This window comes from Psammomys obesus, unplaced genomic scaffold (genome assembly GCF_907164565.1).
Source record: "Psammomys obesus unplaced genomic scaffold, mPsaObe1.curated_primary_1811, whole genome shotgun sequence".
NCBI classification, from domain to species: Eukaryota; Metazoa; Chordata; class Mammalia; order Rodentia; family Muridae; genus Psammomys; species Psammomys obesus.
In genome coordinates, this window is record NW_026595483.1 from 5,756 (window position 1) to 12,249 (window position 6,494).

Here is a 6,494-nt window from a genome sequence, read left to right on the forward strand (position 1 = left end):
TTTTTTGTTCATTTCCTCTCTATATGCCTCTACATATGCCTCTATTTGTTTGCCTCTATTTGTATTTCTTTGACAGCTTTGTTCATTTCCTCTTTATGTGCCTCTAATAACTGGATAAGTATAGATTTGAGATCATTTTCCAGTGTTTCTGATGAAATAAAATAGCCATTGATTTTTGGGGTTGCTGGTGAAGCCTGATGTCCTGATTTTTGTTGGATGTGTTCTTATGCTGACCGTTGGCCATCTGCTTATCTGTGACCTTCATTGTTTGTTCTTGGAGTCTGCACTTCAGACTGGGTCCGTCTGTCTCTGGTGTCTGGAGTATTCTTCAGGAAGATGAGAGAGGACTACCAGTTCAAGAATGGATGTTGGTGTTTCAGCTGTAGCTAAGGGAGGAAGGTCGCAAGCACATGTGAGCAAGCGCAGGAGTATGCTTGAACAGGGTACTAGAGCACATAGATGCTTGGAAGGGTGGAGCTTAAGTGCAGGGGGAGGAGTGTGCTGGTACCATTTGCAGGCTCAGTGAGCATGTGCAGATGCTCTAAAATTCTCAGTGGCCTACAGGCCTGTCGTACTGTCTCAGGTATTAAGATCTGTCTGTGTTAAAACAATTTGGCTCCAGGAATTGTTTGCCTGGACTCCACTGGGAGACTTACAAAACAGGGACTTCAGTGTTGAGAATGCTACACCAAGGATCCCTATGCTGCCCAGAGTGGGAGTTGGGGGAGGGTGGGCAGGGATCAGATGTCTGATGCTTGCTTAGAGGGACCCTGGATCTGGGGCTCTGTATGCACTCACTTAAAGGTGTGCTCACTCTCTCATGGGCCTATGTGGAAAGCACATCAGTTCCCCCTGTTCTCTACTCTCAGATTTGGGCCCACAGGGCCAAATGAAAGTGTAGGAGATCTGTCACTGTTTTCCTGGCAGAAAAACAGTCCACTCGATCCCATTTTTCCATTGGCTTCTTGGAGAACTTGACCGTATACCTCTTAACACTTGACTACCCCACAAAAGTGTCAATGAAAGGTATGGAAGAAAGATACTGTGGATGAAGGTGGCACTTTCTAAATGCTTTATTGCAAATAGTGCAGCTCCAAATGTAGGTGTCAAATTCAGGTTCGGGTCATATAACGGATCAATGAAGGAGGCTCACAATCAGTTCACAGGAAGAGAATGTCTTAAACCCTTTGGTTAAGTGTGCATTATATTGAGTCTATGAATTTCCACAAAGACCTTAAGCTTTCATTTTGTCTTCATCTGCAAAATTATCAGCAACCATGGCTAATATGTGAGTTAACATGATAGATCTCAAATGACAGAAATGTGAATGTGCATTAAGTAACCTATTTTACACAGTAATAACCATTCCTTCATTTCCTACCCCAAATTCAGTGAATACTTGTCATCTTTGAAGTTCTGAACACTTAGCCTGTGGTATTAAGATAATGAGTATATTCATCTAACCATGGGCTGTAAGAGAAGCCATGCCCCAACAGGAGTCAGTACTGAGAAATCAGTAACTAAAGCTTTCATACTAGGCACTAGCTCTTGGTAGAAGATGCTTCATTTTTCAGCCTAGACACTGCTCTAAGCTAACCCACAGGGATTTGGCCAGAAGGCACCTCTAGCAGATGTTCTCAAGGAGAAGGCCTGCATCAGCACCATTTATATCAAGTACACTCAGAACATTTGGGTCAGCAGCATAACTGCTTGTCATGTCAGCATCTCTATTTTACACCCCCTAAAATGTGTACAGTTTAATTAGACTAAAGCCAAAGAATGGTTTGTTGATAGTTCAACCTAGAAGTAATGGCTTCCAAAGGGAGACATCCCTGCCCCACCATGGGGAATCATCTAATATTTGTCTGCAAGAAGCTAACCCCTCATGGTGTGTTCAGTCTAGGAGACTAGAGACTCAAAAAGCAATAACTTTCCCACCTGAATCTAGTGGAATATTTATGGTGAACTGGGATCAATAATTTGTCTGGACACTGGCAGACTTGGCTGCTCTTATACCAACTTCAGCAAAGTGCCCTATGTTCCTCCTCAAGCCGGTTGTCTCGTTTCTCTGCTCCATTTAAATGGGGGAAAGAAAGTGTCCATCGAGAGAGCTGGCTGAATGACAGACTGCCTTACAGTTCAAAGGAAGCTAGCTTGAGGAGGTCTCAGAGGGGACAGAAAGTAGGCAGAGTAGATCAGTGAGCCCCTGAAACCTTAAGAATACTTTCAGAACTCTTTCCCCTAAAGTAGTGAGTTCGCTTGGGCCATATCCTTCCTCCACCATCTCAGTTTTTCAGTGCCTAGTTAAGCTGAGTGATGATTTTAAGAGAGAACAGCTCAAGTTTGTTCTTGAAAAACTCAGAAGATTTTGTTGTGCAGGAGTAGGAAAACATGTATATGTGGCAGAATTCTATCCAGTTAGGTTTGGAAGCTAAAGAATCATTTGAAGCCCTTCCTGTGGAGAGCAGGGTGCTAAGAATAAACATCAGAAGAGAGGTTAAAACTGAGTAAGACTTTTGAAGCAGAAATCAGAGATTTCTTTATGATGACGACAACCCGATACGAAGTTCTAACCAAACAGAGTTGGTGCTCTCACGGAAGTGCCTCTCTGACCAGTAACTGAGTTCCTCACATCTCAGTAGCTCCCGGAACCTCCCCTTTCTAAAAGGCTCAGATTTTACATCACGAATCAAAATGCATGTTCTGGAATGCATGAACAGATTTACATGTATACATACAACACACACAAAAAGAGCAGGGGGACTGAGAGAGAGAGAACAGATGTGAGGCAAAGAGAGAGGGGGGATTTTAGAGCATACTTTATTTTATTATATCTTGATACAGGGTCTCAATATGTATCCCAGAATGGCCCTGACATTCATATTCTCCTGCCTCAGCTTATCCAGTACTAGGATTACAGGTTTGGATCAACATGCCTCATTAGAGCACTGCTCTTTGTTGCAGTGATTTTATGGGGTAGTCTACCTATGTAAAATGATTTACGTCAAGTCAGAGTTCTCAAATGTTAACTGGAAATTCTTCACAGCAGGGCCTTGACAGAGTTTCAAAAAGAATAATGCAGTGTTTAGTGTGGGACCAATATTCCCAGCCAATAGCTCCCCAAATCCCACTAGCTCTTACGAAAAGGATAAAAGATATTTTCTTTACTGCTACCAATATCTCTTCCACATTTTAAAGATACACCTTCAGAGATGCCTTTCTGGAACAGCCAGAGTTCTGGACAGAAGGACTGGGTAGGAAATATTAGGTGTCATGTGCTATTTTGTTAACACAGAAAAATAAATTTTACTTAAACTGCATCTTTTTGAAGGCTCAGAAATTGCTTTACTGCTGTCACTACAGAGCCACTCTTCAATCACTTTGAAGAATTATAAAAGGCACAAAAAAATTGCTGAAGATGAAAGAAGGGAAATGCTTCTCCATCCCAATAAAAAGGAAGAGGGAGTGTCGCAAGAAATTACAGACTGATGGTTGAGTTGGAGCTCCAGAGCAATGATCAAACAAGCCATTGCAATGTCTGATGAGCGACAGGGAGTTTAACTTTTTGGAGAGCATTACATTAACTAGGACGATGAAGAGACTTGTTACACTTTGAAGAAATTTTTAACACAAGTAGGGCTCTAAATCTGTGTCATTGAATAAGTATCATGGTGCTATAGATGGGGTCTAGTCTCATCTCTCCCAGAAACTCCCCCATGCAATTCTAAGTAATCACACTTTTATTTGTTGGATTCTTAGACTTGTTACGTGTCAATGTCCTTTGAAATCTGAGAGGCTCAAAACTGGGGTTCAAAATCTCTAGGATATTTGTGCCTATAGTTATTGTCACTTAGAGTAGCTATTTGACTCAAATGGTCTCTACCTGTTTTCATCTGTGCTTTGACATAGGCTGTTGAAATAGAAATGTTGGAAATTTGGGCCATAAAGTCCTATTCTGTATCTTCTGTGTCTATAACTGATTACTGTAGACCTAGATAATTCACTCAAAATTAGTTGACCAAATTCTTTCCAGAACATTGAATAAAAAGATGGAAGGCTCTCTTCTGATTTTTACAGCTTGAACAGCCATGAACAGCAAAGTCTCTTGGTGACACCCTGTACTAGGCAGCGCTGGAAGTCCTGCACAGGAACCAAAGCAATTGCCACAAGTTTTTTGAAATGGTGAAGTTGCAGATCAGCCTGAAGAACTCACAGAAGGAAAAACACTTCTGCAGCACAATCAGGCTTAATTCCACTTTTCACCTCAAGTTCTCTGTGTGTGCTCTGGGACCACCAGCACTGTGATGACTCCAAGGCTGTGGACATCCTCCCCATGGACATCAAGGTACTGAAGAAGCTTAATAAGAACAAGAAGTAGGTCAAAAAGCTGGCCAAAAGTATGATGCCTTTTTTGCTTCTGAGTCTCTAATCAAGCAGATAGACGGTAACCTGAGCCCAGACCTAAGCAAGGTTGGAAAGTTCCCTTCCCTGTTGACACACAATGAAAACACAGTGGCCAGAGTCAATGGGATGAATGAACAAGTTCCATGTGAAGAAGGTGCTGTGTCTGGTCCTTGCTGTTGGCCACATGAAGATGACTATGTCTACAACATCCAGCTGGCTATCAATTCCTTAGTGCCCTTCCTCAAGAAGAGTTGGCAAAACATCTGGGCTTTGTACATCAAGAACACCATCAGCAAGCACCAGTCTCTCTAGCTAGGATGTTCCAATAAACCTTAGTATTACCATCCCCTTGATCTTCCTGTGATTAGGGGTCGGGTATTTGTGAGCTAAAAAGAAAAAAAAAAAAAAAAAAGAGGCAAAAAGTTACCTAAAGATGGGTAATTGTCAGTCCAGAGATTTGCATTGTTTAAGGATGGAATGGAATGAATGACTAAATAGTGCTCTTAACACTTTTCTTTACCATGGTAGACGCCTCTCCTTGCAGTGCCTAGGATCACCAATAGCCTGGACAAGAACCTAATTCCAGTGTCTTCCTTTTGAGATACTCTATAACAATACACTACTATCTAGACTCAACTAGATGCCTCAAAACCTATAAGGCCTGAGCCTATTATGTCACATTAAGGTCCCATGACCAGACTGATTGTACAAAGTAACCAGATGAGGGAATTACTTTTACTAACTGGCATTGTGTTTCTTCTACGGGATTGTATGAGATTGGGCTGTCTGAACGGTGCCAGGACACTGATGTAGGCGTTCTACACACCCTATGGCTCATTGTCCAACAAAGTTACCAGCGGTAACATTGCAAGCTTGTGTTGTGAGACTTTCTTACATAACTAATATAAACATTGTATAAATATTTGCATAAATATATGTATAGCACTTAATAAATATTCTATAGACACCTTACAAAAGTCTATGTTATAAACTTATATTTATTAAGTTTACACTCGATAATTTCTTATTATAGGTCAAAGTAAAGAATTCTTCCTTTAACTACCACATATACCTAAAAAGAGGTGAATAAAAATCAAACCCAGTATTGGAAAATGGGAGCAGCAACATACAACAATTGCTCAGTCAACATTAAATTTGCATTATTTCAATAAAAGCTATAATTTCAAACCGGCAGGTGTAAAGGGAAAACAATGTGTAACAAAATGTTTCTTTGTAATCCTGTTATGCCTTTTTGGATCCAATCACAAGACAGCAGAGTGGATACAGAACTGAGCAGAATCAGAAACTCTCAGCTTGAAGCAGACAGGTCATACCGAGGACAGGTGTGAAACTGCATCTTTTAAGCCCGGCCAACCACATCATAATCTTGGGTCTCCCTCAGCTGTCTGAGTCTAAATGTTAATGCTACATCCCAAGGGGTGACCTTAATATTTTATCTCTTCTGCCTCATGCACCATATTTCTTTCCATTGGCTTTCTTATTTTGTTACACATGAATGATCAATAATTAATCCTATAATTTTATAATGTAAATAAAGGCTTTCACCTTCACAGGAAGAACAAGATTAGTCAAGAAAAAAGAAGTAAACATTGCAAAATTTTATGTATGCATGACCCCTAACCATGCCAAGTATAGTTCAAAATCTTCTTTAATCCACTCAGTCAATCGTGTTTAGTCACCACATTAGTCCTGTCAGGGCCTGGTCAAGCCTGAACAATCAAACTCTGTGATTCAGACCAGAAAGGAAGTTTTCACGCTGGAATAACTGTCAATTATCTCATGATTCTCCCCCCCCCCCCCAGTTTATAGGCGCTCATTAAAGCAGCACTCATTCTTTCTAAACATCCACCCTCAATCTACCATCAGCTATATCACCCTCAATTAAACGTTATTTTTTTTTCTAACGTTTCCCAACACATACTCCCTTTTCTTTCCTTTCAAAGGAATAAAATGGATAGCAACTGTGAGAAAATAAGCTTGTTAGTCACATTTTATTACTTTCCGTATTTTTTTCCTCTGAGACTCCACGGCTTTTTTTTATGTTCTCACTGCCCGTGCATGTTTGTGAC

At 40.8% G+C, this 6,494-nt stretch overlaps 1 pseudogene; it reads left to right on the forward strand.

Moving 5' to 3' along the window:
* Window positions 1-4,125: 4,125 nt before the first annotated feature.
* LOC129685768 (60S ribosomal protein L10a-like) lies at window positions 4,126-4,716 on the forward strand (annotated as a pseudogene).
* Window positions 4,717-6,494: the final 1,778 nt, after the last annotated feature.